Source organism: Benincasa hispida, chromosome 12 (genome assembly GCF_009727055.1).
Source record: "Benincasa hispida cultivar B227 chromosome 12, ASM972705v1, whole genome shotgun sequence".
NCBI lineage: Eukaryota > Viridiplantae > Streptophyta > Magnoliopsida > Cucurbitales > Cucurbitaceae > Benincasa > Benincasa hispida.
In genome coordinates, this window is record NC_052360.1 from 57,057,445 (window position 1) to 57,083,660 (window position 26,216).

Below are 26,216 nucleotides of genomic sequence, written 5' to 3' on the forward strand. Positions count from 1 at the left end.
ATTAAAATATTTCAAAAAATAATTTATGAATGAACAATTTAAAGGAATGCATAAATATAAGTAAAATTAAGTTCTTATAAAATTTAAAGTAAAGTAATTCACAATTATTCAAAATAGTACTTGAAATTTTATAATTTTTTATCAAAAAAATTTAAATAAAATATTTTTTTTGAAAAACATTTTTTTTTCCTTTAATCAATCCATTTATATCCTTTTAGTTGCATCTTACTTATATTTATGTATTCCATTAAATTGTTCAAGTATTTGAAATTTTAAATTAAATTGTTCAAGTACTTATAAAATTTCAAGTATTATTTTAATTTTTTTCAAAATGGATTGATTAATTGTTAGAAAAGTAAACCAAACATAAAAGTATTTTTCTGATGAATAGGTTAACTCATATTTTATATTCGAAAATAGTTAAAAAAATAATTTCATAATAGTATTAGTATAGTCCGGTAGGTTATTCAACAGGAGTTTGAAATTATCCTTACCTAATTAGTGAGGCAAGTTTGACATGACTTTTGTGGTTGAATTGTATTTTTTAATGGATTTAATTATAAAATAAGTTGTTTTTTAAATAATTTTTATTTGATTCTTTCTTTGGCTATTTGAACTTTTGACATCAAAAGAAGGAATAGACGTTTATTAGTGGAACTTTTGATATCAAAAGAAGAAATAAGCATTAAAAATTTGAAATGATTTTTAATTCAATTGAAGTATAAGTGTTCATGTTTTAATGGTTTTCAACTTTTCCAAATGTGCCTATTGAGTAAAACTTAAGGACCCGATAGGTTTTATCTTAAAAAAAAAATAATTTAAGTATCTGAAACTAATATATTGAAATTAAAAAGTCTATGGTTAGAATGTAAAGTTGTAAAGATTGAAGTTGGTGGAGTGAATATTTAACCCTGACTTATGAAGATTAAATAGACTTAAATTAGAAAATCAACGAATTCTAATTGTTATTAAACACAACTTTGCTAAATTTTTAAACAAATAGAAACTAAAATTAAATCAAGAATTTAGCGATAAATGTAAAACTAAGTTTAAAAGTTCAAAACAAATACAGGGACACGAAAACGTAATCAAATTTTTGGTAATTTCTTTTATTCTAAATATGTTTTCTCATTATTTCAAGGACCTTTTTACATCTTTTGATCCTGGTTCATTTCAAAACAATAATAAAGTTTGGAGGTTATTTCAAGGATTGTTACAGATTTGATGAATTCCCAGCTATTGAGTCTTTTACAAGAGATGAGATTATCAAGGCCTCTATGTAGGAATGGAACAAGACCAATATTGTTCTTATTCCGAAGGTTGCTCAGCCCGTTTTGTGACAGAATATCAGCCTATTAATCTTTGCAATGTCTATTATAAACTGGTGACCAAGGTTTTGGCTTATAGGTTGGTCGTTCTATTACATACAATGTTATCATCAGTCACAAGTGTTTGCATTTCTTGAAAATGAAATGAAAAGCGTAAGATGGGGTTTCATGCTATTAAGGGATATGAGCAAAGCCAACGACATAGTTGAGTGGTCATTTTTATGTCACCTTATGTTAGCGATGAGGTTTAATCAGCTTTGGGTTGATTTGATCATGGACTACATCACAACTCCGTCATTCTCGATATTGATTAATGGTACCAAACCACCGAGGTTTTCCTTTCTAGAGGTCTTAGGCAAGGTGACGATCTCTCACCTTATCTATTTTTGTTGTGCTGAATGTGTTGGAGTTAGCATGAAATTAGCAGAAACAATAATTAGGATCTTAAACACTCTAATTCTACCAATTTTAGCATAGAAACATGCAAGTTCATAAACTAATAATAAAGTTTTGAAGATATACCTTTGAAGAACTCTTCAATCTTCAAATCCAGCTTGAATCTTCACTCTAAGAACTTGTAGCCACGATAAGAAAAAGATGGTCTCCCAACGCTTAAATCCGCCATTGGGACATAGGGTCTCTCCCGACGACGTAAGAGACCCGACGGGAATTATGAAAAACTCCCGACGATGTATACTATTCGTCGAGAGATAGTTCTAATCTCCCAACGGCGGGACATTACCCGTCGGGAGTTACTATAACTCTCGACGAGTTATTTATTCGTTGGGAGTTCCTTGGATCTCCTGACAGCCCTTGATAGTCGTCGGGAGATCTGGTATAAAACCCATATTGGGCAGAAGTCCCTACGACCGCCTTTCTTCTTCCCCAATTTGAAACCCTAGCATGTCGCTCTCGTCGTTCACCGCCGATAGAAGATCCCTCAAAGGTAATTTGAAAATTTTTTCTCTTAAAATATCTCTCTTTTTTTTTTTTTTTTTTTTTTTTTTGGAAAACACAAGATAAAGAAATAGCAAGAAAACAAGTTTTAGTTCTTGAATATACATATTGTGATTGAAAGTTTGCTTTCGTTATTTTGGTGGCATAATCAAAGACCAATATTTGTTTTGTTATTGTAATTTTGAATATACATATTAATTTTGTTATTGTTATTGAATATACATATTAATTTTGTTATTATTATTGTTATTGAATATACACATTAATTTTGTTATTATTATTGTTATTGTTATTGAATATGCATATTGTGATTGAAAGTTTGCTTTGATTGTTTTGGTGGCATAATCAAAATCAAAATCGAATATTTGTTTTGTTATTGTTTTGAATATAAATATTAATTTTGTTATTGTTATCGAATATACATATTATGATTGAAAGTTTGATTTGATTGTTTTGGGAGTTTGAATATGGTGGGAGATTGTTGGCAGAGGCAACGCTAGTGGTTGGAGGAAAAATTATGGTGCATTGTTGTACTTTGAAATTGAATTGAAAATGTTATGATGCGTTTTGATCACAACAAGTTTAACTTAGAGTACAAGGGTCGTAGGGAATGTAGGTGTATATATCTTTCATGAGAAAGAGGACATGAACGGAGTCTTTGGAGATTTGGAAAGTCTAAAGGGTAGGAATAATTAATGAATTAGGGCATATCAAGTGTTTTATTGGAGATCACAATGTCATTATTTGGGTGGAAATGTGTGTTGAGGTGGTTGAATTAATGCTTAGTTAATTTTGCCTAGAGTATGAGGTTTATTATTTGGTTTGAATGTTATGAGGTAGTTGACAAGTGGTATACCTATGAGAAAATGGGTTGTGTTTGATATAAATTATATTCCACGGATATTGTGTATACACAAGTCAAATCACCTATTAGAGGTTATTTAAAATTTTAAATTCTCCGAACGAACTTGAAATTATTTATTAAATTAATCAAAATTCATGCTTAATAAAGACTTTGTACTTTATCCTATAATACAGGTTATTATTTTGGAATACAAGTTGGTTAGAAAAGATTTATTTTTAAGGATGAATAAAGAATGGATTAAAATAAGGAATAAGTTATCAATGGAGTATAGAGAAGAAGTATTCTAGTTTTTAGATGTGGCGAAGTTTAATGTTAATGATTCCGGATGAATAAGATGTCCATGCAAGAATTGTATGAATTCAATTTGAAAAAAATTAGATATCGTGGAACAACATCTATTAACATATGGAATATCTCCCTCATACTGTGAATGGGTATATCATGGAGAGCCAGTAAACTTATCTAGAGGTTTTGAAAGTCATATAACTCATTCAATACACAATGTTGAAGTAGATAGTATAAAGGGTAATGTTGTCGAAGAAAATGAGATGTTGAATCTTATAAATGATCTACAAGTTCCAATTGAAATAGAAGATGCAAATGAAGAAGGGATTGATAATAAAATATCCTCTAATAGTCAAGAAAGAGATACCACAAACTTATTCGAGGATTTAATGACCGAAGCACGTAATGAACTATACCCTGGTTGTTAGCAATTTTTGTCCTTGAACTTTTTAGTGAAGTTGATGCATATCAAAGTTCTCAACGGCTAGAGTACAATCGTTTGACATGTTGCTGAAATTGTTAAAAGTAGCGTTTCCAGCTGTCACCGCTATACCTACTTCCTTTTATGAAGCTAAGCAAAAAATGCGTGATTTAGGCCTAGGTTATAAGTCTATTCATGCATACAAATATGATTGTGTATTGTATCAGAAAGCATTTACAGATTTACAACAATGCCCTATTTGTGGTGAGTCTCGGTACAAAGTTAATGATGGCAAGGGTAAAAAAAAATCACATAAGGTATTGCGTCATTTTCTATTGATATCAAGATTAAAACGATTGTTTGCATCAAAAGAAGGCGTTTCTGACATAAGATGACATAAAGATAACGAGTTGAAACAGAAGGTGTATTGCGACATCCAGCTGATGCAAAGGGGTGGAAACATTTAGATCGTGAATTTCCTCATTACACTTTAGATCCTCGAAATGTTCATTTAGGATTAGCTTCGGATGGGTTTAATCCGTTTGGAAATATGAGTACTTCTTATATTATGTGGCCTGTGGTGATAATCCCTTAAAATTTGTCACCTTGGAAATGAATGAAGGAAACAAACTTCTTCATGTCTTATAGTATGTGGCATGTGGTGATAATCCCTTACTTCATTATTCAGTTGTCTAATATATTGCTATCCTACAGTTATGGTAGCAAAGTAGTTATGTCTTACTAGTAGCTTTATATAAAGAATTGTTGGCTATCCTATAGTTATGGTAGCCAAACAATTGGATTTTGATGTGTTTTTTTGTCGTTATTGTGTGCTTGTCTATTAGCGTAGGAAATGTCGTAGGGGTAGGTAGAGTTTGGTTATACTCATTTTGCCATTGAACTTGGAGTTTTTGTATGTTTATAGATGTTTATGAAATTTTGTGTTTGTTGATGTTTATGAAGTTTGAATGTTGTGGGGGTGGATTGAGTTCGGTTATAATCATTTTGGAGTGAACTTGTAGGGTGGGTTGTTCGAGGGTTTAGAAATAATGTGAACCTATGATTTTTTTGGTTTTCGATGTGTTCTGAGGTTGAAGACGAGTAGAAAGAGAGAATGTAAGTGAGATAAGTGAGAGCGACACCAACGAGAGTGACACTAGAGAGAGCAAGACTCGCGAGAGCGATACTAGCGAGACAATGTCTAAAGAAAATTTCTCTTAAAAAAGGAGCGAGACCGAGAGAGAGCAAAGGGGAGAGAGAACGAGAGAGAGAGAAAGAGAGAGAGAGCGAGAGAAGCTAGAAAATTTTGACCTAATATATTGTCATAAAATAATTTCATGTCCACCTTCGGTCAAAATTTTGATGCTTTTTGATGAAATGCTTTTTCCCCCTTACTTTATGTTTTTTCTCTCTCACGCTCTCTCTCTCTTTATACATTGTCTCGTTAATCTTGCTCTTGCGAGTCTCACTCTTTCTAGTGTCACTCTTTCTGGTGTCACTCTCGCCGACTTCGCTCTCACTTATCTCACTCACATTCTTTCTTTCTACTCGTCTTCAACCTTAGAACACATCGAAAACTAAAAAAACAAACAAAAAAAATCATAAGTTCACAATATTTTTAAACCCCTGTCTCTTATACACATCTAGATGTGTATAAGAGACAGCCCCATTACTGATCAGTTTAAGACACAATCGACATAGATTGCATTCCCTTATCGATCAGATTCAATTTGTTGGTGGCAATGGAAGAGTTTTAGTGTAGTTTTGGTTTTCAGTAAAAGGGTAAGAAAACAAAGAGGTGAGGGCATTTTTATAATCTGGTATGACGATGATATTAGCAAAGGGTCAATTGACATTATTTTTAAAAAATGGGTCATTTGACATTTTGGACCCAAAAAATGGGTCATCCGTACAAATTTCCTATGAAGTTTGTGTGTTTGTTGATGTTTATGAAGTTTGAATGTTGTGGGGATGGGTAGAGTTCGGTTATAATTGTTTATGGATGTTTATGAAGTTTGAACGTGTTGTGGGGGGTGGGTCGAGTTTGGTTTAGATTGTTTTGGGGTTTTTTGTGTGTTCGTTCTTATTTATGAAGTTTGAATATGTTGTGAGGGATGAGTTGAGTTTCGTGATACTCATTTTGGAGTTGAACTTGGAGTTATTGGTTTGTTTTCGGAAGTTTATGACATTTGAATGTTTTTGTTTTGTTGTAGGATGCTGTTCGGAGATGAGGTTGGACAATTGTTGAAGATGTCGTGTTCCAGACGTTTTCTTTTCCGTATTTTTGAATACATATTTCTCGACGTTGTTTTCATCTTATTTCTGTCATGTATTTCTGAAGACAAAATTCTTTAATAAACTATCTTCTAATTTTCTTTTATTTGTTATAGTATGGACTTCATTTTGTTCGTTTTATTTGTTATGTGAATCTGTTTGAGTTGGTTAATGATGCTTTACAGCTTATTCAGATCAAATTAAAAAAATTAAAAATTAAAAATTAAAAAATTTTAAAAGTCAATATTCAACCATTGAAGGAATGCTCGACGCAAAGAAGGTACCATTAGGAGTTAGTGGATCTCCCGACGAGTGGAAGAGTCCATCGGGAGTTCTGGAACTCCCCACGAACTAGTGGACCGTTGGGAGTTAGTGGAACCCCCGACGTATAGAAGTGATCGTTGGGAGTTAATGGAACTTCCAACGACGTATATTACTCGTTGGGAGTTCCTATAACTCCCGACGCCCTATATTTGGCGTCGAGAGTTCTACTCCTGACAGATTTCTCTCAACCAAAATTTCGACGATCAGTACGTCGTCGGGTGAGGATCTCTCAACACGTTGTCCACCATTTTCGAACGATTTCATGCATCGGGAGATCTGTGATTTCATGTAGTAGGCCACCACTTGATCTTCCCTACTATCCTCTAGAACCTTAAATTAGATTGTGGGATCCAAATTGAGTTTGAATTCAAGGGAATTTTATAGAGGAAAGGTGGTTTTTATTGTTCAAGTGATGAAGAACTTCTTTTTCAACCAAAAACAAGAAAATTCCAAATTGCATGGCTTCCAATCTAAACTGAATTTGACTCAGTTTTATTTAGGTCTCTCACGCAATCTGATTGCATAATAGATTGACACCAAGTAGTTCAACCTATAATGGGAATTTGAGTGTTTAAAGTGCGGGATAAACCCACTAAAATTGAAAATTTGATTTAAAGTCTGTTTTATTGAAATTTCGTCTAAATATAAAATTTTCAAATTTTAATTTAAATTTCCAAAACTTAAATTAAAACAAAATTGATTTTATTATTTGAATTTCATAAAATTCAACACTTCAATTTTAAATAAAATTAATTCAAATAATTAATTTTAAATAAAATTTATTTAATTAATTATAATAATTCAATATCCAATATTAAATTATTAAAACACCAAATCCATAACCATGAATCTCTATTCATGTATTTAATATTTAAATCAAATTTAAATATTATTCAATTCTCCAATTTTGTTTTATTCAATAATTAAACGTGCAATTGTATCGTATATAATTATAAATTCCCTTAATTCAAATTTGAACGCTTCAAATTTACTCATCATACTGTTCTAAGGTTTAATTCGTTTGTGATCTAGTAGGGGGACTTAATGGATCTACAGATCATGGGTTCCAACGATTTGAGATTAACCGACTAAACTCTTTAACCTAATTAACCAACATTTGTTAACTATCGGGTCACTCTACTAAAGTCCAGTAGTTGCACTCCGTCACCATTGATATATTTCTATCCACTCGATATAACCATAATCAGTAAGTCGACCATTCACAGGTTGTTCGTAATAACGACCGAGTCAAAATCTATTTTACGCTCGAGATTACATCTTGTTCCTTAAGTCTTACTGATCCTCTAGTGAAGAATTGGTTTGTTATCCAATCACTAAACCGATTCCCTCTTGAGCCAATGAGAGGGTGAGACCCTTTGTTCAAGACCTGGAGTTAGCACTTAAGGAAACAACCTCTCTACTATCCTTAAAAACGAGTAGGAGTGAATTCCGTCTTGCACCCTATGTCTCCAGCTATCAACCCGATCTTATTCCTGAAATGGGAGGCTTATTGAGCTGGCGCTGTTGAGCCAACCCTCACCTACGAAAATTTAAGGATAATCCTGAATAAACAGGAGTTCATAGTTAGCTTAGGATTTAGGTTAAGTTACCGAGGTCATTGCCTTGAAATTGTCAGTCTTAAACAGTAAACATAATTATAAAATAAGAGTGACTTATTTCTTAGTCCGGTTTCGCCCTACTTGCATGTCTCCACATGAACGAATCAGGATCATATCGTTTATACTAAATACAAAGTGGGCTACATCCGATAGTGTCCCCAGAATAAGGTACCCATCCTTATCCATATACTATAAACCATTTTGACTTTCTACTTGAACTTTATCCACTCTTATGTCTCCACATAAAATCCAGGTACTCATGTAATAGTCATGGATTTTAGTTTATTGGATTTAGGTTTTTTCTAAAACGAAATTAGCAGTTTATATATTCAATAATAACTTTGTTGAATAACAAAATAAGTTTATTGTTTACAAACCACGAGTTTTAGGATATAAACCGAACAAACTCCCACTTGGACTAAAACTCTAGTGGTAACACATGTTTACACATAATGTTGAGTTTTTAAGTTTTTAAAGAGAAATACAATAAACTAGGGCATCACATACCCATTCTTCACTAAGTATCATATACCTATGGATTTTTCTTCCACTTGCCCTAGATTATACACTTTGTAGTCCTAGACTCTTTAGGTGACCCTAAAACACATTAACCGAGAGGACCCTTGTAAACACATCAGATACAGTAGATTGCTAACTATCAACAAATAAGGAATGAATCTTATATCCTCAACTTCTTGAGGTGTGATTCCTTTGAACATTATTGTCTAACTTTAGGTCAATGGATTCTCGATGCCATCACCAAGTATTGATGACTTGAGTTTCTACAAAATGCATGTTATGGGTAAGCTGTCACACAACCCTCCCACTATGTCGAGACACTCTAACCTCTTTGAGAAAGATGCATCTGACCAGTCTTAACAACTCTTATTTTAGGTTGAGCTTAATCAATAACTCTTGTTGATTTTCTATAGCTACAATGTAAACTTGACATAACACTAGCTTTATCACAAAAATTGATGATCTCTCATGTATTCTTCTTCTGGGTCGAAGAAGTTCATAATCTTTTGGGTAGCCTATGAAAAGGCATACTGTTTGAACAACGTTTTAATTCCTTAGGGTTTTGTACCAACACATGTGTCAGTCGTTCCTAAATTCTTGAAATAATGTAAACAATATTTACGTGTCATAAACAGCTTTCACGACCTTCCATTCCTCATATGGAGTTTTAGAAAAGCTTTTAATGAAATGACGTTAAAAAAGTATATAACAGTCACTACTGCGGATCCGCAAAAAAATTTAGGCAACGGAGCGTAGCTTATCTTTCAACATGTCTAATACCGTTCTATTTTTCTTCCTGATACATCGTTTTGTTGAGGCACCAAGTGTAGAGAGTGACTGGATTTTATGTTCTATCAAATAGTCTTAGCAATTTTAAATTTATGTACTCTCTACCACGATCTGATCAAAGTGTCTTAATTATTTTACCTAACAAGTTTTCAACTTCAGTCTTTATACACCTTGAACTTTTTGAGTGTTTTAGATTTATCATGAATTAGGTAAATATTAATGTACTTTGAATAATCAGCAATAAAACTGATGAAATATTCATACCCTTCTCGTGCCTTGACATTCATTGGACTATAGAGGTCTGAATGTGTGAGCTTTAACTGTTCTTTGGCTCTAAGACCTTTTCTTATAGAAGGTTTTTTTGGTTATCTTATCTTCAAGACTAGACTCAAATAGTGGTAAAAGATTGTCTTCTAACTGATTTAGATGACCACTTTTAACCATTCTTTCAATCCTATGTGACCAAATATTAAGTGCCAAAGATATATACTTAAAGAAACCTTTTGTCTTTTGTTTTCCCATTTTAGCCATTTTAAAATATCTTTATATTTAAAATGGCTTTTGCTTTGGTTGGTTTTAACATATTTTCTGGTAGAACAAATAAAAATACTTCTTTTGCTAATGAACACTTCATTTAAGTCAAAAAATACTTTTATACAATTTTTCTTACTAAAGATAGATATAATACTTCTTTTCATTTCATAAATAAGAAGTACATTATTGAATAATATATCTATCTTTTGATAACAACTTCAGTAACTCCCACGTACTGAGACAACCTTCCCTGTTCACAACTCTAAGAGTTGTTTCTTCTTTTGCAGGCATTCTTCAGAAACTAATTTCCTTGTTTTGCTTTTTTCGCTTTCTTTTCCGTAAGGTACTTTGGGCAGTTTCTTTTTCAGTGCCCATCATCGTTTCAGTAGAAACATTTTCCTTTGTCTGCAACTTTAGCGTTGCCTTTGTAGTCAGTAGGAATCTTCCTTTTCCCTTACTGTTTTTCATCGGAACACTTTTTTTCTTAGAAGAAGAAGAGGAAGAAGAGTCAGACTTTATCTTAGGGGACAATCCTCTTTTATCTGTGATGGTAACATTTGCCTCTGCTTCCCATCCCTTAGTTTTTAAGAGGGACTGATAAGTCTGAAGCTCATTGAGAATAATGGTCAATTTATATTCTATCTTGTTCATCATTGTGTTTGTGCGAAATTATAAAAAGCTCTTCGGAAGAGACTCTATAATAAAACTGACTTGACTTTTCTCGTCTATGACAACTTCGTTTACTTCTGCCACATTGAAATGGACTATTATGTCCAGGACATGTTCTGTAATAGAGGTCCCTTCTTTCATATGGCAGTTATAAACGTACTTGATGGCATCATGTTTAAGGGAGAAGGACGATTGTTCAAACATCCCCCATAGAGATTCCATAATCTATTTAACGGTATACATGCGATCTTGTTTCTTAGCCAAAACATTAGATATGCTGGCAAGAATAAAGGCTCTGGCCTTTTCATTTACCTTTGTCCACTTATTATATGTTTTTTGATAGTTCGGTTTGCGTTTGAGCCAGGGTTTGGAGGATATTCCTTAGTTAAAACGAACCTTAGGTCATCGATTACCAGTATTGTATTCAGGTTTGATTTCCATGTAGCGTAATTATCCCCATTAAGTTTCTCAGAAGCCAATAACTATATTAATGAGCTAATCATGCTGAAAGTATAAACAATTTCTTATTAGTGAATTTCTTTTAAATTAAATCAAATTTTAAGTAATAATGTACCCAAATTTCATTATTTATTTGCAACGATACTTTAGTGAGTCAGACTAGATGCTATTAAGGGGCAGTCAAATACTCCTTTACTAAAATAAGACATTCTTGACTAAATACTAATTTCAGAATAACTCTTATTCCTATAGTCATTTAGTTACCACTTTTGGTTAAGAACTCACTAACGCTTAGTATTTTGTACGTGTAACCTCTATTTTAAGACCTCAGAGGTCAGCCCCAACTGTGCTATCAAATTAGAGAGTCAAGGTTGGGAATGGACCTAAGAAATCATATCCATTTCTGGAGTTCGAATTGTTCCGAATGCCATGTTACAACCCTCCGAGGGGATGGTCGCCGTAAAATGACTAGCTTATGTCGCCTAAAAATTACAAGCAGACGCAACATATGAATCTCACAATCCAAACTAATGGAAGGACTGCAGGACACGTTGAAATACATTTTTCACCCACTTACTATGAACTACTTTCCCTATTCACCTTGCTATTGACCCATGCAAACACTTTTCGAATGGAGGTCACTCCCAAGGTGATACGAAGTTGAACATGAATCTCACGGTGTGAACTATTAGGGACGTGAGAGCTAAGAACAATATATCGTATATGTTATTAATCTCCCATTGAAGTGTTATATTTTTTTCTGGTAAATATTTACTTTGGTATATTCCGACTAATAAAATAACATAAATCTAGGTTATTTTCCAAGTATGACGTTTATATTTGGATTTAACCTATGATGTCTAGGTGATAAACCAATTTGAAAACCTCACTTCACTCACGCTGCTCATAAAACTGACTTAACAACACTCAATTATTCGACTATAATCTCCAGGTAGTAGGTGTTCCGTAAACTGTTAACTTAAATACCTCTAGCCTTAGACAAGATTATAGACTTGTTGAGTTTGTCACCAGAATTTTACAAGATAACAACCTATTTTAACTATTAAAACAAGTTGTTATTTGTTAATCTTAGGTAACCATGCATCTTTTCTTTGTTATGAATTTTAAATGTCTAATCCATTTTATAACAACTTATAAAACTTTAGACATGCTTTTCATCTATAACATAATCAAACATTTCAACATTTAGTATAACTATTTATATTAAACACTTAAAACTTTAACACAAGCATACTATACATTATAACTATTTATAACATACTTTCAATGTATGCTACATGCTTTCTATGGTGGGATTTTAAATCTACATGGTATTGGGTTTTATGTCCTAAAACTCGTGGTATATGTAAACAGTGGAGGCGTGGTCACCCAACATGGGATTGATCTAAGCTAAGCACGCTTAACTTTGGAGTTCTTATGATTGAGCCACCGAAAAAGAAGGTGCACCTTGTTTGTTTAGGTAGTAACTTTTAATTCCTTTAAGCCTTTCTTAACCATACTTTTATGTCCTCAGGATCCTTCTCATTCGGATGTGATATCGGTTTATTCATGTACCCCTCCTGAACTCGGGTCTTTACAGACTATTTCAAAGCGATGACCTAGGTAACTTGACCTTAGTCCTGAGCTAACTATGAACTCCTGTTTGTTCTGGATTATTCTTTGATCTGTAAACGGTGAGAATAGACTAATTTCTCTGCTCAATAGGCCTCCCATTTTGGGGATAAGATCGGATGAATAGTTGGGGGATATAGGGTTCAAGACATAATTCACTCCTACCTGATTAGGGTTAGTAGAGAGGTTGTTCCTTTTAAGTGCTGATTCTGGGTCTTAAACAAGAGGCTTCACCCTCTCATTGGCCCAAGAGGGATTCGATTTATTGATTGGATCCAAAATCAATTGTTCATTAGGGGGTTAGTGGGACATAAGGAACAAAAGGTAATTTCGGGGGTAAAACAGAGATTCAACCTATTCGTTATTACGAACAACCTGTGAAGGGTTAACTTACTAATCATGGTTATATCGAGTGGACATAATATATCTACAGTGAGGGGAGTTCAACTATGAGCTTTAGTGGAATCACCCATCAGTTAACGAATGAGGGTTAGTTCGGTCTAATGAGTTTAACTGATTAATCTCGGATCGTGGAGCCCATGATATGTAGGACCGTGAGGTCCCCCTATTAGCTCGTAGATGGATTAGCTCTAGAGTAGCGTGATAAGTTAATTTGAAATGTTCAAATTAGAATTAAATGGAATTGGATAAATAATATTTAAATATGATTTAAATATTTGAAGATGGAATCGTGTACAAATAAATTTAATATTTGATATTAAATTAATTAGAATTATTTGTTAATTTTATTAAGAAATTAATTTATAAAATTAATAATATTTTCAATTTTATTAAATGAATTGATATATGAAATCAATTTTGATAAATTGAAAAAGAAGGGAAAAACACAAAAATGGAAAATAGACATTTTCCTTTGTCTTCATCAAGTAGCTCACTAACAACCCACCATCTTAAAACTTCATTAACTCCAAGCATGAGTTGCATCTCATGCCGCTAATCTCTTTGCATGATCATTTGCAATATATTGAAGAGATTGGAGTGATTTTGAGGTAAGGACACCGATCAATTTTTTCTGAAAAATTCGTGAGAAGAAAGGTGTTCTTCATTTGGGTTGCTGCTGTGAGCATGTCTCTGAATTCCCTTAATTCAAGCTTATTTTGAGTCATACTACTGAATCTAGAGTACGAAGAGGATAGTAGGGAAGATCTTGGAGTGGTCTACAACAAGATTCAGAGGAGATTTGCAGTTGAATTCAAGCTTTGAGGAAGTTCTACAAAGGTATGTCATGAAACCCATTTATTGCTTCTATAGTATGCTTTCATTTCTGCCAAAATTAATGAATTAGAGTGCTTATGGATCCTGGTCACTTCCGCTGTGCGATGGTACATTCCAACACATGGCATACTATATGCACATACAAGATTTATTTAATTATAATATATATTCATAATGCATAAATAATTAAACGCACACTCATATGGACTAGTTTTGGCATCCTAGCAAGCAAACAACTTAAATTATTACAATAATAATAAAAACCAACTTTTAGATATCACGAATTGACCAGAACAAGACTCGAATCGTTTGAACCAGACCTCTACGGCTTCTAAATGGGTTGAACCAGCCAAAATTAGGCTGAACATGACCTCAAAGACCTAAACAGGCCAAACCGGTTCACTTGAACTGCTGGTCGGGTCGCACACATACATTTTGGGCTGGGATGAACAACGTTGCAAAGCCACAGGAATTTGCCTCGTTTCTGGGCTGTCTGAAGAGCAACGTTGCGATGCTCCATAGGTAGCATTGCAACACTACATCACAATAGCTTCATTTATGGTTTTCTGCAGCTAACCTTTCTTGCTTCTTTCTTCAATTACAACGTAATTGTAACTCTATTGACTCTACAAAATTTACAAACACTTAACCACACATTGAGACCCATAAACATAGAGCCAATTACAAAAATTATCACCGAATTGAAGAGGATTAAAATGCCAAAACTGAAATTATCTATATCAGCTCCCATTTTCATACAACTTATGAAAATCACTCATCAAGCTAAAATTAACACAAATTGAGTACTTAAATCATGCTCTGATACGAATTGTTGGAGTTAGCATGCAAATAGCGGAAACAATTAGGATCTTAAGCACTGTAATTCTATAATTTTTAGCATAGAAACATGCAAGTTCATAAACTAAAAATAGGGTTTTGAAGATATACCTTTGAAGAACTCTTCAATCTTCAAATCCAGCTTGAATCTTCACTCCAAATGGTTGTAGACCATCATTTGATCTTCCCTACTATTCTCTTGGACCTTAGATTGGATTGTGGGATCCAAAATGAGTTTGAATTCAAAGGAATTTTTATGGAGGAAAAGTGGTTTTTGTTGTTCAAGTGATGAAGAACTTTTTCTTCAACCAAAAACAAAAAAATTCCAAGTTGCATGGCTTCCAATCTCAGCTGAATTTGACTCAATTTTATTCAAGTCTCTCATGCAATCTAATTGCATAATAGATTGACACCAAGTAACTCAATCTGTAGTGGGAATTTGAGTGTTTAAAGTGGGATAAACCCACTAAAATTGAAAAATTGATTAAAATCAATTTTATTCCAATTTTAATTAAAAATCAAATTTTCATTTTAATTTAAAATTCCAAAACTTAAATTAAAACAAAATTGAAAATTGAAAACTGAAAATTTTAAATAAAATTAATTCAAATACTTAATTTTAAATAAAATTTATTTATTTAATTAAAATAATTTAATATCTAGTATTAAATTATTAAAACACCAAATCCATAACCATGAATCTCTATTCATGTATTTAATATTTAAATCAAATTTAAATATTATCCAATTCTCCAATTTCGTTTAATTCGATAATTAAACGTGTAATCATATCGTATATAATTATAGATTCCCTTAATTCGAATTTGAACGCTTCAAATTTACCCATCACACTATTCTAAGATTTAATTCATTTGTGAGCTAGTAGGGAGACCTAATAGACCTAAACATCATGTGGACTGTGCACTTACGAGAGTTTTAACTTCGGTTCTATAAACTCTTTATGCTATATTAACCAACATTTATTAATCTACCTTGGGTTCACTTTTACTTAAAGCTTCAGTAGTTTATGTGAGTCTTCACTATACGTAATATATTTCTGTCCATCTGATATAACCAAAATCAGTAAGTCAACCCTTCACAGCTTGTTTCGTAATAACGGCTGGGTCAAGAGTTTTTTTGTTTGGGGTTGATGCCCTAAGTCTCGTGTCGTGTAGTTTGTTAACAGTATATACGAACACTTGTGTTGTTAATATTATGATATTTACTTACACATCTTTGTATTTTGCTCAGTTAATTTGTTTTATTTGTTTTACCACAACCAATAAACATAAAATCCTTGGTTATCTATATGTGACTCAAACATGTATGTGGTGACATACAAGTGTCAATGTCTTGGTAGATAACCAAATATGGTTTATAGTAAATAGATAAAGGAGGGAAACCTTATCCTGGTAATGCTATGCGCAGCCCGCTTTGTGGAATGGTCACAAGTGTTTGTGACTTGTCACAGATGGTCTGATCCCTGATCATTCGTGTTCGAGACATCGAGCGGGGCGTCCTATACAAAAGTTTGTATAAGACCTGACCACGAAGTGTTAATGTCTCGTTACTAAACACCGTTCATGACAGAGACTTCACTTCAATAGGACGACCAATAGGTAACTGACCTCAATCCTAAGTGAGTTGGGAAGTCCTGCCATTGAGGGCTTCATTTTGATTTGTATGGGTGCGAGTGGCCAGGTCGCCGATTCAAACTTACCAATTTTGGGGATTTGTCTGATTTGGGGCTGGGAACTCAGTTACACAAGATGGAATTCAACTCCTTCCTCGAGCAGGGGTAAGTAGAATAGATGGCTCCCTTAAAGGCTGATTCCGGGACTTGAACGATGTGGCACCACAATACCTTCTCTTGGTCCAGAGGTGTTCACACATAGTTGGACTATGTTGTATTGTTCATTAGAGGAATCAGTGGTACTTAAGGAGTGAGATGTAACTACAGGGAAAAAAGGGTAAATTGGCCAAGCTGTACTTACGAGCATCTTTGAAGGGTCATCGTACTCATGATTGATTATATCCGATGGACACAGAAATATATCTGTGGTAAGAAGAGTTCAGCTGTTAGTCTTTCAGTGGAATTATTGACAGTTAACGGATGGTGGATCTCATGGCTAAAGAGTTTAGTCAGCTATTCACTTACCGTTGGAGCTTCGAGCTACAGGTCCATTAGGTCACCTGGTAGTTTGGATAATGTTGAGAACAAGTGTTTTGGTTAATTTGAATTATTCAAATTGACAAGAGGAAGTTCAAATTATATATGATATAATTGGCTAAATGTATGAGATACATTATTTTGGAGGATATTAGATATAAATATGATTTATATCAAAGTAGAGGAGAAAATACTATAGTAGATATGTGATATCAAACTATAGGATATAAATATAATATGATTATATTAATTAATTAATTAATTAATTAATTATATGATAATTAACTAATTGTCCACGTTCGGACGTGGGGAAGTGGGTTGCGTTGGTTATGGTAACCGGCGGGTTAAAAATGAAAATCATTTTCATTTTTCACAATCGTGCATTCATATTTTTTTATTCCGCGCCCAAAAGAATTCGTGAAAGTGATCGCGAGAGCCTATATGATAGAAGCTTGTATGTCTAGAACACCCACTCTCTGGTGTATCTTGGAGCGAGTAGTATACGTTTTTCCTAAACGATCATTCAGCTTTTGATACAGGATCGTGTAGCTCTTCTATATGATAAGCACTTCCGCTATACGATAGCACAACCTCATCTCCCACTTGCATATCATCTACACGACGCGTTGCCTCCGTCCTCTATCAAACTCACTAAAGCCCACCATTTGGGTTTTCACTCCGAGGATACCTGGGTTTCACTTGTGGTGGTGTCGTCCCTGCTACAGTGTTCGTGTTGTACTGATCCTGCTTTGTAGTCGACATATAGCCGGGTGTTGGTAGATCCGTTGAAGGGTTTCCACTGCTTAGGGTTCAGACGTGCGAAGAGAGTCTTCAACTAGTACGAACCCTTTCCCTGTTATTTATTGTGTTTTGAGCATGCCGATAATTAGGTTTATTTGCATAACTCTTAGTGTTGAATGTATATCTTTTATATTTCGGTCACTGTTAAATCAGAGCGATCTGAACCCGCTCATGGAACTCTCGGTATGAGATCCTTTAGTTTTACCCCAAGATTACATCTTGTTCTTTAAGTCCTACTAATTCTCTAATGTACAATTGGTTTGTGATCCAATCATTAAACCGAGTCTCTCTCGGGCCAATGAAAAGGTGGGCCCCTTTTTCATGACCCGGAGTCATCACATAAAAGAACAACCTCTCTACTATCCCTAAAAGCTGTAAAAGTGAATTTTGTCTTGCACCTTATGCCGCTAGCTATCTACCCGGTCTTAACACTGAAATGGGAGGCTAATTGAGCCGGCGCTGTTGAGGCAACTCTCACCTATGAAAATCTAAGGACAATCCGAAATAAATAAGAGTTCATAGTTAGCTTAGGATTAAAGTCAAGTTACCTAGGTCATCGCTTTTAAACAGTCAGTCTTAAATAGTAAACAACATTATAAAGTAAGAGTGACTTATTTCTTGGTTCGATCTTATATAAACTCTTTGAATAAGACGCCCCCACTCGCATGTCTCCACATGAACAAATCAGGATCACATCCTTAGTACTAAATACAAAGTGGATTGCATCTGATAGTGTCCTCGGAATAAGGTACCCATCCTTATTCGTATACTATAGACCATTTTGACTATCTACTCAAACTTGATCCACTCTTATGTCTCCACATAAAGTCCAAATACTCATGTAATAGTCATGGATCTTAGTTTATTGGATTTAGGTTTTTTCTAAAATGAAATTAGCAATTCATATATTCACTAATAACTTTGTTGAATAACAGAATAAGTTTACTGTTTACAAACCACGAGTTTTAGGATATAAAACCCAACAAAATAGTTATCGACTTTGATAAATATGGTGTTAGTTCGAGAGAATATCTCTAGGATTCGTATCTCGAGCTCCTCCCCTCCGATGACTCGACAATGTTGGAAATGACCCTTGGGCTTAGACCCATAATAAAAGTAAAAAAATATCCCACATTTGAGAATTAAGCATTTCCTTAAAGGTATAATACCAAGACATGCTAAAGGTAACTCCAAAGTGAGGTTGTGGTGGAAGTATAACCATTTCACCACATGCATGCGCCGTGACCCGACAGACGGATGGACGGGTTTGGGTAACCACGCCTACGTGGAAAGACACAACTTTTTATTACTTACCATTTAATTTTTCTCAACGTAAAAATAGAAAAATTCTCCCATTTATCTTTTATTGCTTGTGATTGTTTTTCTTCTTGTTTGTGATTGTTTCTTCCCGTTGTGAATAGTTTCCAATATTGTTCTTTATACTTTCATCTACCTATTTTTTTTCTTGTTTTTTATCGAGCATCATTTTTTCCTTGATTCCAATCCATCTTCCAATGAGTGCATGCTTTAATCTAGAGGTTGTTTTAACCTTAGGGAACAACCGACACAACGATTGACACCGAGGTCGTGTCATAATTGCTTTAAGAGGAGCGGTTTCTCTATGACGCAACAACTCTTTCGCATCTGTTTTTACATTCTGATAGCAATTGGATTTCGAATAGATGTTAACCAAGAACAGTAAGGTACCCCCGATCTGTCCAAGCTTGAACCACTCGATGGCGCAAATTACTGCCACTAGTCCAAAAAATTACTGATCTTTGTCGAGCAGCTGGAGGTTGATTATATCCTTACCACAGAAGCACCTTTTGCTATCAAGAAGGTGTCTATTGTCACTAATCCAGAATCTTCCAGGGAACCCATCGCTGTTTCTGACCAACCAAGGCAGTCCTCCCAAATCGAATATGATCAATATGGGAAAGAAAACAAAACAGTTCATGGCCATTTGCTCAACCATATGACAGACCCCATGTTCGCTCTGTTCCTGGTCCAAAAACTAACTAACAGAATCTGGAGCATACTAGAGACTTGGTATGTAGGAGATGATGCTGGACAGAAAAAATACATCGTTGGAAAGTGGCTATAATTCCAAATGATCAACGAGAAACTTGTTGTTGAACAAATCCATGAGTATGAAAATTTAGTAGCAAACATTCTGTCTGAAGGTATAAAGATGTGTGGAATACTCCTAGCAAATGTGCTGCTTGAGAAGTTTCCCTTATCCTGGAGTGAATATCGAAATCATCTGAAACATAAAAAGAAAGATCTAATACTTCAAGAGCTGGCAGTCATATGCACACAGAAGAAGCCAACAGGCTAAAAGATAAGTTAATTTATGAAAATCTGAATTCATTTGGTGCTAGCTTGGTTAAATCTTATACTGTTAACAAAGATAGGTTCAAAAATCACAATAAGCAGTCTGCCAAGAATAGTTTCTCTTAAAAGAAAGGATATCACAAATTTGCTGGTGGGAAGATTGATAAGAAGAAATTAATTTTCTATGTCTGTGGGAAGCCTGAGCATAAATCCTACCAATACAATCAAAGGAAAGGAAGGCCAGATCAACGATCCACCCCACAAGCGAATCTTGCTGAACAGATGACGTAATAGCTGCTGTTGTGGAAGCCAATCTGGTAGAAAACAAAATCGACTAGATTCTTGATAATGGACCCACAAGACACTTTTGTTCAAACCAAGAGTTCTTCCAAGACTACCAAGACTCTACTGATGAAGAGTGTGTATTCATGAGACTGAAACCTACTTTCTCCAATCAGAATATGAATGAGATAAAAAATGCTATCATTGGAGCAAACAATGCAATAGCTTCGGTTAGAGCAAAGCCCAAAATGGTATAACCAAATGATTGTTTAGCCAATAATAGATTTCGCACCATGAAATGGATCAAAGAATTGAATACGTTTCCCATACCGACAACAACTTCTGCTAAAGCACTTAGAAAAGATAAGGTTCTTTTTGTAATAATAAACAATGTGCATGCGGAAATAATTTGGATCTTAAGCACTCTAAATTTCATTAATTTTCAAGATAAAACATGCATGCAAATAACTTTGAAATTAGGGTTTGAGCTACAACCTTTGTAGCTCCAAATTTACCACAAATTCCACTTCAATCTTCTCACAAACCGACTGTAAACCACCACGAGGGTCTTCCCGACTATTTTTTGACCTTAGAACGGGATGATGTTATTCGTGTTGGGATTGGTGTCCTAATTCTCCCAGAGTCTCGTTGTTTGTAATGATACACATTGTTTTATGAATAAAATAATTGTTATTTCATTATGACATTTACTTATATCCAATAAACAAAGTTCCATGGTTATCTTATGTAAACTTGAGCATGTATATGTGAAAAGTGGATCATGCCTTAAGTGATAACCTAAATAGGTTTGTAGTATAAGGATTAAGGTGGGATACATGATCTTGGTGACACTACGGATACGACCAGCTTTGTAGAGGTTTGCAAGTATTGTAAACTTCTACAGATGGTAGATCTTGACCATTCATGTGGAGACATGCGAGCGGGGATATCCTATACAAAGAGTTTGTATAAGAACGGACGTCGAGATGACTAGACTCTATATATAACACCGTTGATACTGGAGACTTACATCTCACCTAAACGACCAGAGGTGACACGACCTCAGTCCTGAGTGTTTTGGGAACTTCTGCCTTTGAGGGCGGTCCTTTGATTAGTATGGGCGAGAGTGGCCAGATTGTCAATTTAACATGCCTATCTTTTTAGGGACTTGTCTGATTTGGGAGTTGGGAACTCAATACAAAAGATGAAATTCACTCATTCCTCGAAGCAGGGGTAAGTGGAGAGATTGCTCCCTTAAGAGCTGATTCCGGGGCTTGAACATAGTAGCCACAACTTCTCTTTCGAAGAGAGGACTCAGTCATAGTAGGATTCTGAATTATGTTTATTAGAGGATTCAGTCGTACTTAAGGAGTTAAATGTAACTACAGAGGCATAATGGTTATTGGCCAAGTTTTTGTCGCACTGTTGATTGGTTAAGATGGACATATAATATATCTGTGGTAAAGAGAGTTCGGCTGTCGGTCTTTAATGAAGTGCCTGATAGTTAACGGATGGTGGATCACGTGACTAAGGAGTTTAGTTAGTTATTCACGTACCGTTGAAGCTTCGAGCTACAGGTCTATAAGGTCCCCTTGGTAGCTCAATGGATTCAAGTTGGAGATCAGTTATTGGTGTTGATTTGAAATGTTCAAATTAACAAGTGGGTAATTCGATTATATATGATATAATCCGTATGGTGTATGAGATACATCAAGTGGAGGATTAATGTAAATGAAATTTACATTAAGTTCCATAAAATAGAAAAAGAGCTATGGTTTGTATGTTTCATGAGATGAAATATTAAAACTATAGGTTATAAATATAGTATGATAAGTTGGTTATCATTTATATTTATAATAATATTAATTATTGGATAATTATCTCTTTTTCTCTAATAACCAATTGAGTAGGAGGTTATTGGTGGTTTCATGGTAACCGTGAGATAAAAAGAAAAATGTTTTCCTAATTTTAGTAAGGTAAGGAAGAAAATTGCGATTTTGAGATTTCCAATATCGGAAAATACTCATGGAGAGTTTTCAAGTAAATTAGATTTACTAAGCAACAACTTGGATGAGCTAAACGATCGTGGAGTATTCTTAGACGATAGACACTCAGCTAAGCGATGAGCTAAACGATCGCATAGATTTTGCTAGAAGATCACACAGCTTTTCCTAAACGATTGGGCATCGACCTATACGATAGGTTCTTCCATCTGTCACTTGCTCAATCATTTACATTGTTGTGGTTCCTCTGATTTTATGCCTCAAACCAAGTTCACACAAAGCCCACCTTCTGGATTCTTAAACCGAGAATACCAAGGTAACCTTGTTGGTGGCGTCATACTCAACTCGACACTGTCGAGGTTCTTTGGAGGCTGTTCGCGGTGTTCGTGACCTTGGCGATCGCTTAATTCGAGTGCGCGGTGTTTGTGTAATGTAGGTCGTGTTGGAAAAACGTTTGTGTGTTGCTGTGCAATCGTGATCGAGCGTTCGTGATCAAGGAACTTGAAGATGAGTCTAAAAAGGTATGTTGATTCTTGTCCTTGATCTATTATATAGCATGCTGTAATTTCTGTATTTCGTATAACCGTATGTTTTCGTTTGTGATTATACGATTGTAATTTGGAATGATCCTTCCGCTGCTCATGGAAGTCCTCGTATTCGATTTCCTTCAATTCGGTGACTGACTAAATTAGCGATGAATTTAGAATAGAAATTTAGAGAGAATTGATTACTTAAATTCTAAAGCTCTTTTAGAATCTATAAGTTGCCAAGAAACAATTATTTTTCAACTAACTTGAAAATCACCAAAATGACCAAGAACTTTAATCTTTATCAAAGCATCCTATTTATAGAGCAATTACATGCAATTCATACAAAATTGAGTTAATTAAATTTTGACATTTCAAAATGCACTCAATTTGACATTCGTATAATCAACATTTTGTCAAATGAATTACATACCAGTTCACTAAAAGTTGGATTTTTTCACTGAAAACCATTCTTGGATCTTTCCACTAAGTGAAGTAAACATTTGACTTTAGTGAAGTCAACATTTGACTTTGACCACCTTTGATTAATTCCATTTAATTCAAAATTAATTCAGATAATTAATTTAAAACCAAATTAATATTAAATAATTCATTAAACAATTTAATTAATTTAATATTCAATTATTAAATCCAAAACTAATCCTGATGAATCCTTTTTTATAGTTTTGATATTTAAATCTTATTTAAATGTCTCTAACTCTCTCTTTATCATTCAATTCCATTGAATGATACGTTGTTAAATATATCGCATATATTTAACGCTTATTCCCTAATTTGAATATGAACACTTTAAATTTACTTGTCACACTATTCTAAGGTTTAGTTCGATTGAGCTAGCAGAGAGATTTAATGGATCTACAGATCATGAGCTCCAACAATTCAAGATTAATTGGCTAAACTCTTTGAACCAAATTAACTAACATTCGTTAACTACTGAGACACTCTACTAAAGCCCAGTAGTTGCACTCTTCTCACTGTAGATATATTTCTATCCACTTGATTTAACCATGATCAGTAAGTCGACCCTTTACAGGTTGTTCCTATTTATAGTTGGGTCAAAATTACCATTTTACTCCTGTAATACGTCTTGCTCCTTAAGTTTCCACTGCTCCACTAATGAATAATCAGTTTATGGTTCTACCAATAAACTGAGTCCATTTAAGTCATAGAGAGGACGAGACCCCTTGTTTAAAACTAGGAGTCAATACTTAAAGGAACAATCTATCTGCTAACCCTAAAATCAGGTAGGAGTGAATTCCATCTTGTAGGACTATGTCCTCAGCTATCTACCCGATCTACCCCTAAAATGAGAGGCTTATTAAGTGGCGATGTTGAGCCACTCTCACTCATGCAGATTAAAGGACAATCTCGAATAAACAAGAGTTCATAATTAGCTCAGGATTAAAATCAAGTTACCTTAGATCATCAAAATGAAATAGTCAGTTTTACCAGTAAACGACATTATAAAGAAAAGTGTCTATTTCATGGTCTGGTCTCAAAAAAATATCTTTGGTATAGGATGCCGCCACTCGCATGTTTCTACATGAATGATTCAGGATCACATCGTTTGTCTTAAATACAAAGTGGGGCGCATCGATAGTATTTCCAGGATAAGGTACCCATCCTTATTCCTATACTTATATACCGTTTTGGCTATATACTCAAACTCGATCCACTCTTATGTCTCCACATAAAGTTCAAGTATTCATGCTATAGCCAGAAGTTCGTTAGTTTATTGGATTTAGGCTTTAACAAGTGAAATTTACATATTCAATAATAACTTTACTGAATATACCTCAGTAACATTTTTATTGCAGAATAGAATATGTTTAATGTTTACAAACTGCAAGTTTTAGGGCATACAACCCAACACTTTTAAAATTAACCTCTGGAAAAGCTTAATCCTTAAGTAATGTGTTGTATATACCTTTCTTACGTAGGAACTTGGTGTCTGGAAGTATACTGAATCGGACTGAGCTTAAAATTGTACTAGAAGCTGACAAGGTTATCTTCACTAAGAATAGAGACTTTGTTGGTAAGGGGTATCTAGCTGATGATCTTTTTATTTTGAATATTGTTCCTGTTACGAATAGGATGAATGCAAGTGCTTCTAATTCTACTTACATAGTTGAGTCTTTTGATATGTGGAATGAAGGTCATGTGAATATTGCATCGGTTAAGAAACTTAAAGAATTAAAAATGATCAATGCATTTGAAACATGCGAAATTAGTAAATGTTCTATTTGTGTGGAAGCAAAATTTAACAAGAAACCATTTAAACCTATTACCTAAGAAATACAGGATTTCCTAAATTGATTCATTCTGATTTAGCTGATTTAAAAAATACTACAAGTAGAGGCGGAAAAAATTACTACATATCTTTTGTTGATGATTTCTCTATATACTAAAATCTATCTTTTAAAAACCAAAGATGAGGCTGGTAGTATGTTTTTAAAATATAAAATAGAAGTAGAAAATCAATTAAATGAAAAATATTAAAAGGTTAAGGGCAGATAGAGGTGGTAAATACAATGATAATTCCCTTAAAGAATTTTGTGAATCAAACGACATTATTCATGAATTTACTGCACCTTATTCACCACAACAAAAGGGTATAACATAATGTAAAAATAGAACTCTTAAGGAAATGGTGAATGTTATATTGTTAAGTTCTGAAATGTTTGATAATATGTGAAGGGAAGCTATACTTTCTGCTTGTTTTATTCTTAACAGGGCACCTCACAAAAAACTAGATAAGACACCTTACGAACTTTGGATAGGTTATGCGCCTAATCTCTATTACCTGAGGGTGTGGGGATGTTTAGCTAAGGTAGCATATCCTACATTTAGAAAACCTAAGGTCGGACCTAAAACTTTTGATTGTGTGTTTATTGATTATATTCAAAATAGTGTTGCATATAGATTTATGTGCTTGAATGATAGATCCATTTGTGAATATAGGGATGTCGAAGTCTTTCAACATATATTTCCGATGAAAAAGGAAAAATATGAATTAGATAGTTCATCTAGTTTTGATAATGTATCTAATTCAATGCCTTCTTCATTTAATAGTATGCATGAAACTGAAAATGATAAAGTTACTAGTAGTATGCTTGAAACTAAAGTTATTAGAACCTTTGATAGAATGCTTGAATTGAACTTAGAAAAAGTAAAAGACAGAGAACTGAGAAAAATTTTGGTCATGATTTCTTGACTACTTTTTTAGTTGAGAGGCAAGATGATATTGATTGGTAGTTTGTATATATGTATCTAATAGATGAGGATCCTAAAACTTACTAAGAAGCATTGAGCTCTCTAGACTCTAGCATA

At 34.0% G+C, this 26,216-nt stretch overlaps 1 pseudogene; it reads left to right on the forward strand.

The window, feature by feature from the left end:
* Positions 1 to 1,568: 1,568 nt before the first annotated feature.
* The window catches only part of LOC120067571, a 31,901-nt pseudogene continuing 7,253 nt past the window's right edge, over positions 1,569 to 26,216 (forward strand).